At 42.8% G+C, this 12,264-nt stretch overlaps 1 protein-coding gene and 1 pseudogene across 3 annotated transcripts in view; both read right to left on the bottom strand.

Annotated features, from left to right (window-relative positions):
- The window catches only part of TMEM132D (transmembrane protein 132D), an 852,888-nt gene that overhangs the window by 52,518 nt on the left and 788,106 nt on the right, over nt 1-12,264 (bottom strand). The gene's annotated exons all lie outside the window — the stretch shown is intronic.
- LOC139037763 (bifunctional purine biosynthesis protein ATIC pseudogene) lies at nt 7,015-8,951 on the bottom strand (annotated as a pseudogene).

Below are 12,264 nucleotides of genomic sequence, written 5' to 3'. Positions count from 1 at the left end.
AGCATCTGAGGCTAATTTCATTATAGCAGCTGAGATTCAACAATTGTCTGATGTGGGGAGACTTGGCCCGTGCCAGTGGCTTCCAGCAGGCCCAGAAGGTTTCCCAGGAGCCAAATTTTGGTCCTTATGCATACACAGATGAAAGCAAATAAGCCAAATGCCCAAGAAAATTGGCCGTTCAAGGGTATGTAAACAGCCCACGCTCCAGGTATCTGCTAAATACTGGGGCTTTTTGAAAATGCTTCTATTTTACCCTAGGTGTTTGGCCAGGTTGAAAACAGAAAGCCACAGAAACCATCCTTGAGCCAAGAAAGAAGCAGCTAATTCAAACAGCAAAACAGACTTTTGCCTAATTGGTGCATCTAAGTTTAAAGGTTCATATAGTCAATGTTTTTTTTCAGTCATGTACAGATGTGAGATTTGGACCATAAAGAAAGCTGAGCGCCAAAGAATTGATGCTTTTGAACTGTGGTGCTAGAGAAGACTCTTGAGAGTCCCTTGGACTGAAAGGAGATCAAACCAGTCAATCCTAAAGGAAATCAACCCTGAATATTCATTTGAAGGACTGATGCTGAAGCTGACATTTCAATACTTTGGACTCTTGATGGGAAGAGCTGACTCACTGGAAAAGACTCTGATGCTGGGAAAGATAGAAGGCAGGAGGAGAAGGGGATGACAGAAGATGAGTTGGTTGGATGGCATCACTGACACAAGGGACATGAGTTTCAGCATACTCCAGGAGATGGTGACAGACAGGGAAATCTGGTGCGCTGCAGTCCATGGGGTTGCAAAGATTCAGACACGACTTAGCGACTGAACAAAAGCAACACATTTCTAAATGGAGATGTCTGGCTGATCAAGAGGAAGGGTAAGAATGGCTGGTGTTTTGTCCTGGATACCTCCTGTATCCTGTCTCATATGCTCTTGCCTGCGTTTTAACCTCGGTGGTTGCTGCTGGAATCAGCATCTTGCAGGACTAGCCCAAAGGTTTCTCTCTGGTTGCCACCTGTGCCTGGAGGAATCCGTCCAGGGGGTGACCAACCGTTCTAGATTGCCCAGGATGGGAGAGTTTCCTGGGATGTGGGACCTTCAACGCTCAAACTGAGGCAGTCCTGGGCAAATCAGAACAGCTGGTCACCTCCTGTTGGCCTCAGGAAGGCACGTGCATACTTGAAGTGCAAGGGAGCTAATATCCCTGGTGGGCCCTGGACCAGTGGGGGAAGGAAGCTGGTAGGGAATTACTCCCCTTCCTGGAGTCATGAACACATAATTCTCAGATGTCTTCTGCATGCCTCCTCTGGGGGCTCTGAGCTGGCCCACAGCTTGTTGTGCTGATTTAGTTATTAAGTTGTGTCTGACTCGTTGCGACCCTATGGACTGTAGCCCGCCAGGCTCCTATGTCCATGGAATTTCCCAGGCAAGAATACTGGAGTGGGCTGTCATTTCCTCCTCCAGAGGGTCTTCCTGACCCAGGGATTGAACCTACGTCTCCTGCTAATATGAATAAATACATCCTTCACTCTCCCCAGTCCTCCAAATCTGCTCCTTGGGTTAACTCTCCAAGATGAAGTTTGTAAGCTTGAAGAATCAAAGGGCTGTTTTGGGGTAGGGAGAAGCAGAAAGTTACTTTCTGAGGTAGTTTTGGGCGCTGTGATGCTTGCTGTGATGTACACCCCCCCCCCCCAACCCCGGGCCCCCAACTCCAGGAAGGAAGGAAGGGTGAGTTTATTCAGCTGACAGTGATGCAGCTGGAAGATGGTCCTTCACCGTCAGCCCTCAGGGAATGGCTTTAGCTGAAGAAAACCACCTACCCCAAGGTGGCTCTCCGTCCAAGGATGCCTGTACCTGGTGACTGATCAGTGTGGGGGCACAGAGGTCCAGCCGTCTCGCTCTAACTCCCAGCCCCAGGTCCTCCTGGGGGCCCTCTCACTGAGCCCTCCTGGGGTCTGCAATGCACCCAGCTTCTCCCTCCTTCACAGGGGACTATGCTTCTGTACCCTCTCTTTCACAGGTGTGGATCCCCAAGGAATATCCTGCAGGCTTACCTCCATTTCAGGGTCTTTTCAGGGGAGCCCAACCTGCTAAAGCACTTTCTAGAATGTTCTAGACATTTGAGACAAAACAGCTAAAAAGTCCTGTCTTTGTGGAACTTGATTCTAGGAAGGGATGTGGGAAATAATCAGAGACAGACAGATTAAGGGGCTTTCCTGGTGGTCCACTGGCTAAGACTTTGCACACCCAGTACAGAGGGCCTGGGTTAGATCCCTGGTCAGGGAACTATCCTGCGTGCCATAACTAAGATCTGGTGCTGCCAAGTAAAGAAATAAATATTTTTTTTTAAAGAAAGAAACAGATTCAGAGCAGTGTCAGAGAGTGAGAGGCTCTACGAAGATCAGTAAAGCCTGGTAGAGTGTGGAGATTGAGGGCTGTTCTAGGCAAGGTGATTGGGAGGATGTTCTGGGGGAGGGTCTATACTTTAAAGAATCAGTGAACCAACACCTGCTACAGAAATTAGCAAGAACCTCACACCTGTCGGTTATCCTGGATGTGTACTTAGACGCTGACTAAGACTAAAATGTTGGGGCTGAGCCCAGAGTGTGTTTTTCCATGCATTAGAATCATCTGGATAGCTTTATGAAGGCCAACTCCTGGGTTTCCCCAGTGATCCAGTCATTAAGACTCTGTGCTTCCACTGCAGGGAATTCGGGTTTGATCTCTATTGGGGAACTAAGATCATACATGCTGTACAGAGCAGCAAAAAAAAAAAAAAAAAAAAAAACCCAATTCCCAGGGTCCATGCCAAGAGGTTCTGATTCAACTGGACAAGGGTCGGGTCCAGGCATGAGCGTTGTAAAGCCCCCAAGGTGTTTTATGTACATTTGGGTCAATATTAGTCACCTAAACATTTGTTCAGTTGATCTACCTGGAAGAGTGCGACATACAGATAACGGAAATTACTAATGGGAAACCGAAACACAAATTGTGTCTTTCCGTGCAATTACATTATGTTTATAGTCATATTCATCTCATGTGTGTGTGCTCAAGTCACTTCAGTCATGTCCGACTCTTTGTGACCCCATGGACTAGAGTCCATCAGGCTCCTCTGTCCATGAATTCTCCAGGCAAGAATACTGGAGTGTGTTGCCATTCCCTTCTCCAGGGGATCTTCCTGACCCAGGGATCAAACTCATGTCTCCCGCATTGCAGGCGGATTCTTTACCGTCTGAGCCACCGGGGAAATCCATGTATCACATAGACGACCGCATAACTGTGTTTGAACTCAGAACACATTGGAGTGGTATTACAGATTCCAGTGCATTTTCCTGCTTTTGGGGTCCAAAGATGCCTGCCTTGAGAAGAAACTTGCACCCACATGAAAGAGATTCTCCTAAAAATTGCAGGTCATGAGCAGGTGTCAGAATCCAGCATACTCAAAAGATGTTTAGTGAAAAAGTCATGGAAAAGAAATCACCAAGTAATGCTGACAACTTATGCTTAAAACACAACAAGCTCTATTTTCCTGAATTTTCATGGAGTCCATTAGACCCCAGTAATTCGTTCTAATAATTAAGTTCCTACTAAGAGCACATAATCTTTGCTCTTGGACACTTTCAATGAACTAACCAAAATTAAAAGCAAATATTTTCTTAATATTTCCAAACTTTTGCAGGAGGACTAACACTGAATTTTTAGCTAGGCTTCACTTGAATGCTTTCTCATTTAGTCACCCCAAATTGTTGAAATCAGGACTGCAAAGATTCATGGGTGTAAAGCAATTATGCTCTGTGTACAAAAGAGTTGAATTCTAAGTTTTATCCTACCTCACTCTCATTTTTACTTGCAATGAGTAATTTAAAAAGGATTTTTAAGGGAAAGAAAAGCTGGTATGATTCTATTGATCTTAAAGAAATGCTTTCCTTTAAATATGTTTGCCAGGAACCTGTTTGTAAAATAGTAGAAAATACACACACACACACACACACACACACACACACACACACACACAGAGGTAACTTATATATGTATATATTATTATGTGTGTGTTAATCGCTCAGTCATTTCCAACTCTTTGCTATCCCACGGACTTTAGCCCGCCAGGCTTCTCTGTCCATAGAATTCTCCAGGCAAGAATACTGGAGTGGATTGCCATTCCCTTCTCCAGAAGATCTTCCCTACCCAGGGATTGAATCCTGGTTTCCTGCATGGCAGGCAGATTCTTTATCATTTGAGCTACAGGGATATCTCTCTCTATGTTACTATATACATGTACATATAAAATGTATAACATGTCATATACACATAATATACATATAATAAAATATGTATAATTAAATATAAATTATATACTATGTGTGTAATTGTATAATGTAATAATAATAATATAATAATATATCTCTATATAATATATTTATATTATATATATCTTAAGTTCTAAATTTATAACAGTCAGTCTTAAGGAAACAGGAATGCAGTTCTCATACTTAGAATTTTAAAAGTTAAATTATGATCAATTGTTTCTCTGGCCAATTAAAAGCAACAATTTTCATTTTCATTGATACTTAATAAACAGACAAAAAGAGATTTGTCCCAAGCAAATGGTGAAGGACAGAGTAACCTGGTGTGCTGCAGTCCGTGGGGTCACAAAGAGCCACAACTTAGCAACTGAAGAACAGACCTTGAATCCAAGTTTCAGGGCCTGCATGTCCCGTATTATATTCACCCTTCTTCAAGTCTGGTGTTCACTCCTTTCTGCTCCTACAGTGTTCAGTGCTGCAGTTAGTCTTTCTACCTTTCTAACCTTCCTTGAAGGTGCCAGTGGCTATGTGATACCTTTTGGCCAATAAGAAGCAGGCTATTAGGTTCTGGAAATGTTTGGCTTCCCTGATATAGCCTGTGCCCCTTCCGGCTTCATTCTTTTTCCTACTTAGAATGTAGACTTGTGGCTGGAGGTGTGGCAACCATCTTGTGACCATGCGGCAACAGACCTGAGCAACAAAACCATCATGCGAAAGACGGTGCTGCAAAAAAGGAGAAAGACTCAGCTCCCTGTTATCATTGCTAAACAGCTGCAACAACTCTGGACGCGAACCTCTGGACTCCTTGTCACAAGTCCAATCCTGAAAATAGAACTCTGGTTCTTCTGCATGCTGCTATTGTCAGATCCTTGTTATTTTAAGCCATGTGTGACCCTAATCTGATCCCCAAATACAAATACAGCTTCCTTCTGTTTCAGGAATGCTGGTTTCTAAATTTTTCCCTAAAATTTTTAATTGAATTTGGGTGTCACCAAAGTCCAATAACTACAGACGGTATATATACATAATATAAATAATAAATAATATAAATAGACGAGTTAAGTATAAACGAAAAAGCTCTCTCCCAGGCAGAAGAAGAATAGCTGTTAAGATTATCTGACTGCTGCCCTGTTAAAAAAAGGGGTCACTGCTGCCAGCTATTTTATCTACTAAAAAAAGCTATAACTTACATTTTAAATGCAACTTTTAATATAACAATCCCAGATTTCAAAATTTTGGCCAATATTAAAAAACTTTAAGGCCAAACACAATGTGTGTATTGGCTGCATGTAACCCAAGGACCTCAAACCGGCAATCTCTTGACTTAGAATATAACGCTGGCATCATAACATTTATTTAGTTTAGGATATTGGAGAAGATAAGCGCCATAAGAAAGCAGGCTGGGACTCTGTGATCTTTGAACCAGCCCTAAAAACCAAAGCAGCAGAAACGTGTTGACAAATAGAATCTTCTCACATTGCCATTGTTCATCACCATCAACACAAGAGACCGGAAACCATGAAATACTGTGACGGGAAGCCCTGTCTTCAGCTTCTGCTATGTCTCTAATCGTAGAACCCACACCAATGACCCCACCTTCATTCTGATGACAAATGGCTGCCCCAGACTTAAACTTGGATGCTGATTTCTAGTGCTGCAAACAGCAGCCCTGACTATTTTAGTAAGAGCACATTAAAATCCTCCCCTTGCCCAAACACTGACTTTTTTTTTTGTAATATCAGTTGAAGCCTGCAGGAAGCAGGAAAGATGAGTCCCAAGTTCAGTTAGGAAAAGAGAGAGGGGGAAAAAAAAAATCAATTTTCCAAGGTCTTGCAGGAGGGAGTCTTGATGCTGCCTGGAATTGGTTGCATGACTTTAAAAAATATATATATTTATTTATTTATTTTAATGGTAATTAATTTTTGTTGGAGTATAGTTGATTTACAACGTTGTGTTAGTTTCTGCTGTAGGGCAAAGTGAATCACTTATACATACACATGTATCCACTCTTCTTTAGATTCTATTCCCATATAGATCATTACAGAGTACTGAACAGAGTTCCCTCTGCTATAGAGTAGGTCCTTATTTTTTTTTTTTTTTTTTTATAGATACATAGAATTTTACTATTTTGTGTTCATCCCAAACATCCATAATAAAGATCTTTAAAAAAACCAGAAAACTACTTACAACTATATGCTAATTAACAATTTTGAAAACTTAAGATAAAACGGTCATATTCCTAGGGGGGAAAAATACTTTGCTAGAAATGACTTAGAAATATAGAAGCTATTTAAGCTAAACCAATTATTAGAAATTATTATATTTATTGGTGTAAATTTTTGGACTAACCCACCTGCAGATAATTATGAACACTGGACAAAAATATTTAAAAGGTCTATTTGAAGGTCCTGTAAAGCAACCAAAAGCTGGTGGGAAGCAGAGGGGATCAACCTTCAAAGGGAAAGAAGGAGGTACGTCAATTCTCCAAAAATTGATCTACAAATTCAGTGCAATGCCAATTAAAATCTCAAGAGGTTTTTACTGTAAAAACAGACTAGCTGATTCGAAAATTTATATGGAAATGCCAAGGACCTGGACATAGCCAAGAATTCCTTCCAAAAGACTACTGTGAAGGACTCACACTACCCAATTTCACTATTTACTATTAAGTTACAAAAATCAAGACAGTGCCTATAACTAAGACAGTATAGACCAGAGATTATGAAAATTTAATGCTTTACTTTTAAAAAAGGTTATTTTCAAAATTCCACACATAATTTTTCACCTACACATAGGCAAGGTATAAAATAATGTATTGATGAAGTCAGTGATGGAAGAGCCGGAGATTCGTGTGAGCAAGGATTATTCCCAGCTCATCGCAAGCCTCGATCACAACTTTGTCAGCGGCAGAACCGGAAGGGGCAGCGATGTAGGCCACACCACTCCTTTTAGCTCTGTCTACATTGTCTCGGAAAGGAAAGAAGGCATCAGAGCTGATGGAAACTTCTTTAAGTTTGTCAACCCATTCCTTTTTTTCTGTCTCGGTTAACAACTCAGGGACCTCCTCAAACAGTGCCTTCCACTTGATCAAATCTTCACCCTCGTCGATAGTTCCAGTAACATACTGATCGATGGCATTGGAGATTTCTGCTCTCTTCACTCCAGTTTTAAACTTCATAGAAAGCACTTGCGGGTGATGTCTAAGCCACCAATAGTTTGCCTTGTCACCTGCAAGGCGTGTGCAGTGTATACGAGACTGCTGTCCTGCTCCGATGCCAATAACCTGCCCATTCTTGGCGTAGCACACGGAGTTAGACTGGGTGTACTTGACAGCGATGGTGGCCACAATGAGGTCCCTGATCGCAGATTCCGGCAAATCTTTATTCTTGGTAACAATGTTGCTAAACAGTGACCTGTCAACAACACTATTATTTCTCTTCTGGCTTAAACGAAGACCAAAGAGAGTTCGAACTTCATTTTCATCTGGACTGTAAGACTGGTCCATCTGAAGAACACAGTAATTCCCATTTTTCTTTTTGGAAAGTATTTTCAAAGCTTCATTTTCATATCCCGGGGCAATAATACCATCAGATACCTCTCTGGAGATAATTTTGGCAGTAGGGACATCGCAAACATCAGATAATGCAACAAAGTCACCAAAGGAAGACATCCTATCAGCCCCTCTTGCTCTTGCATATGCAGTGGCTATAGGTGTGAGGGTTTTGTACAGATCATTGACCATACAGACGCTGGCTTCGTCTTCACTAAGTGGAATTCCAACGGCAGCACCTGCTGGGCTAACATGTTTGAAAGAAGCAGCGGCTGGAAGGCCTAAAGCATCTTTGAGCTCCTTCACCAGCTGCCAGGCGTTCAAAGCATCACACAAGTTTATAAATCCAGGGGCTCCATTCAGAACTGTGATAGGGAGCCTGGGCTTCAGGGTATACAGCTGGGCAGGAGTCTGATGAGGGTTCATCCCATACCTCAGGGGCATCTGAGACACTCCTTTACTGTACTCTTTCCTGAAGTAATCTGAAATGGCTTCATCATACTGTGCTGTATGAGTGAAAGCCTTCAAGGCTAACAGGCGTCTTGTCTCCAAGGATGTGTCCTTGCTGTTGGAGTCCTGCATCTCTGAAGCTACGGCTGCGTAGTCCTCTGGCTCACATACAACCGTCACCCGAGCATGGTTTTTGGCTGCTGCTCTCAGCAGAGTCACCCCTCCAATGTCAATATGTTCAACCGCCTCTTCAACAGTTACACCCGGAGAAGCCACTGTCTTCACAAAGGGATACAGATTACAAACAACAACTCTTATAAGATCAAAATCAAGTTTGGCCATGTCAGCACTGTCTTCTGGGATACTACGAGCCAAGATTCCAGCATGGACTGCAGGATGCAAGGTTTTTACACGCCCCCCTAGCATTTCAGGAAATCCAGTTATCTCAGAGACATCTCTGACTGCCAAACCAGCATCTCTGAGAGCTTTTGCAGTCCCTCCAGAGGCGATCAGATTCAAACCAACAGAAGCTAAGTTCCTGGCAAACTCCACAAGGCCAGTCTTGTCAGAGACACTAAATAAAGCGAGCTGGCCGGGCGCCATGGCTGCAGGCGACAAGGGTCCGCGGACTAGCTGGGGACGACAGCGGCGACAACACGTGCCGAGTAGGTCCTTATTAGTTATCTATTTTATATCTAGTGGTATGCATATGTCAACCACAATCTCCCAATTTATCCCCTCCCCCTTCCTTAGCAAGAGAGTCCCTTGGACAGCAAAGAGATCAAACCAGTCAATCCTAAAGGAAATCAACCTTAAATACTCACTGGAAGGACTGATGCTAACGCTGAAGCTCCAATACTTTGGCCACCTGATGCGAAGAGCCCACTCATCGGAAAACACCCTGAAACTAGGAAAGGTTGAGGGCAGGAGGAGAAGGGAGCGGCAGAGGATGACATGGTTGGATAGCATCACTGCCTCAATGGACATGAGTTTGAGCAAACTCCTGGAGAGAGTGAAAGACAGGGAAGCTTGGCAGGCTGCTGTTCTTGGGGTTGAAAAGAGTCGGACATGACGACGACTTATCAACAACCATGTTTGTTTTCTACTTCTGTGACTCTATTTCTGTTTTGTAGATGGGTTCATTTGTACCATTTTTTTTCAGATTCCACATATAAGTGATATCATGATATTTGTCTTTCTCTGTCTGACTTACTTCATTTAGTATGATAATTATGACCTTGCTCACTTTTTCGCTCCCAGAGGAAATTCCCTGGACATTTAATTTGGAGCTATCTTGTGACAGCTGAGCAGCACTCCATTCATTATTTAGCTTTTCTGTTGTTGGACCTTTATCTACTCAAAGAGCTAATCAGTGGCCTGAGGGCCAAGATGGTATCTTCTCACCTTGCTTGGTACCCTCTCCCACACCTAGCATCAAGATTTCCTCGCAGAATCTCAATTAATGAAGAGAAGTGGGGAGAAAGGAAAACAGGGATGCACCAAGGTGAAGGACAAGTCTTAAAACTCCAGAACAAGCAGAGCATGGAAAAGACACACCAGGAATTACATACTAGTCACTCCACAGTAGAGGTTGTGCTAATGGCCCCTAATCATTCATGCCCCTCAATGGCCAGATCCTTGGGGTTAGGGTTCCTTTCCATACTGACTCTGGGCTTCATGTCAAAACGATGATTTTCCAACTTGCTCTGGCCCAAGTAGCATTGGCGAGCACAACGCAGAGGCTTGCTAGGTGCCTGGAGAGGAAGCCATAGTTGGCCAAGCAGAGAAGCCTGGTGCGGCAGAACCAAGGCCACCAGCTGATAGCCTGGCTGACGCTCAGACCTGTGAGGGGGCATCTGGACCACCCAGCCCTGACTGGGCTGCTGGACGACTCTAGCCACCTGTGTGTTCACAGCAGAGGTAAGTCCAATTGGCAGTTATACCTATATTTATACAACTGAGAGACTGAACAGCAACATATATTTACATATAAATGATTTGTTGTTTGAAACCACCCTGGCTTTTCTGCAGTAACAGATAATTGATGCACACTCCATTTGCAAACTCCATTTGCAATGATCTAAGGCAGTGTATGTGTGTGTGTGTGTTTATATATCTGTATATAAACTTTGTTTTGCTGGTGGCTCAGAGGGTAAAGAATTTGTCCACAATGCAGGAAACCTGGCTTCAATCTTCCCATGTCGGGAAGATCCCCTGGAGAAGGAAATGGCAACCCACTCCAGTATTCTTGCCTGGAGAATTCCATGGATAGAGGGGCCTGGTAGGTAACAGTCATAGGGTTGCAAAGAGTTGGACACGACTGAGCAACTAATACACACACATATAAACACATATAGGAATTTATATGCATGCATTATTTTATACACATATAGACTGAAACACAAGTGTTCATATATAAGCACATATAACCAAAACGAAAGTTGTAAAAATAAGAGTTGCTTCTGTTACATGCATGACGGTATTTTCTATGCCTTTCTTTTCCTTTACTCCATTCTTTCATTCCTTCTCTTTTTTTCTCTAATTCTGGTCAAAAACCCACTGAATCGATTTCACAACCCACTAATGGCTCATTACTCACACTTGGAGTCCCTGACCTCGAGAAGAGCTTTTTAACTTGGACAAGGAGGGAGGGACTTCAGGGATGACCCTTCAGGGTCATTCCTTAAATTTACATGAATATTTTTTAGTGCAAGTGGGCTTCCAGGAGAGAATCCCAGATTTCATCAAATTAAAAGAACCCACCACTGGTCCTGAGAGTCATCCTACCTGGTGATATCATACACAACAGCGTTGTCATCAAGGTGATGGTGATAACTCTGAGTCTGTCTCTGACCCTGAGCTCTGGGCTCACAGCCAACAGCCCACTGGACATTTCCATCTGATGTCCTTAGGGCAGCCCAAATGCATTAAGTTTCCAAAATTTTTCCATTTTTTTTTATTGTGCAATTTTTGAAAAGAATTTAATACATTCAATGCTTTTTATTCCATTTATGCTATCATCCACTATAAACTATTATCCACAACATAAAACCACTTCCAGATAATTGTTGACTGTATCAAGAAGTAGGTAAGCTAAAACCAACAAATCTGTACAGTTGGGAGAAATGGTAACAGCCAGGACCCAGCAGAAGCATTTTGAACCCTCCTGCTTCAACACTGTGGGCCGATGGAGTCCATCTATAGCCTTTAGGACTTTTCAGGATGACAACTGCACATCCTCCACCCCAAACCAGCTCCTCCTGCCATTTTCTAAGCCAGAAGTCTGGAAAGGCATTCATTTAAAAAAAATCATTGAAGTATAGTTGATTTCTCACATCATGAGAAATGCCAGGCTGGATGAATGACAAGCTGGAATCAAGATAGGCAGGAGGAAATATCAACAATCTCACACATGCGGATGATACCACTCTAACGGCAGAAAGCGAAGAGGAACTAAAGAACCTCTTGATGAGAGTGTAAGAGCTGGCTTAAAACTAAATATTAAAAAAACTAAGATCCATTACTTACAGCCCCATTACTTCATGGCAAATAGAAGGGGAAAAGGCAGAAGTAGTGACAGATTTTCTCTTCTTGGGCTCTAAAATAACTATGGATGGTGACTGCAGCCATGAAATCAGGAAATAATTGCTTCTTGGCAGGAAAGTTATGATAAACCTAGGCAGTGTGTTGGAAAGCAGATACATTGCTCTGCCGACAAAGGTCTGTATAGTCAAGGTTATGGTCTTCCCAGTGGTCACTTACAGTTGTGAGACCTGAACCATAAAGAAGGCAGAAAGCCAAAGAATTGATGTCTTCAAACTGTGGTGCTGGAGAAGACTCCTGAAAGTCCCTTGGACAGCAAGGAAATCAAATCAGTCTATCTTAAGGGAGATCAACCCTGAATATTCACTGGAAGGACTGAGGCTGAGGCTGAGGCTGAAGCTCCAGTATTTTGGTCATCTGATACGA

This window comes from Odocoileus virginianus, chromosome 12 (genome assembly GCF_023699985.2).
Source record: "Odocoileus virginianus isolate 20LAN1187 ecotype Illinois chromosome 12, Ovbor_1.2, whole genome shotgun sequence".
Taxonomy (NCBI): Eukaryota; Metazoa; Chordata; class Mammalia; order Artiodactyla; family Cervidae; genus Odocoileus; species Odocoileus virginianus.
This window is presented reverse-complemented; position numbering and strand designations above follow the sequence as displayed.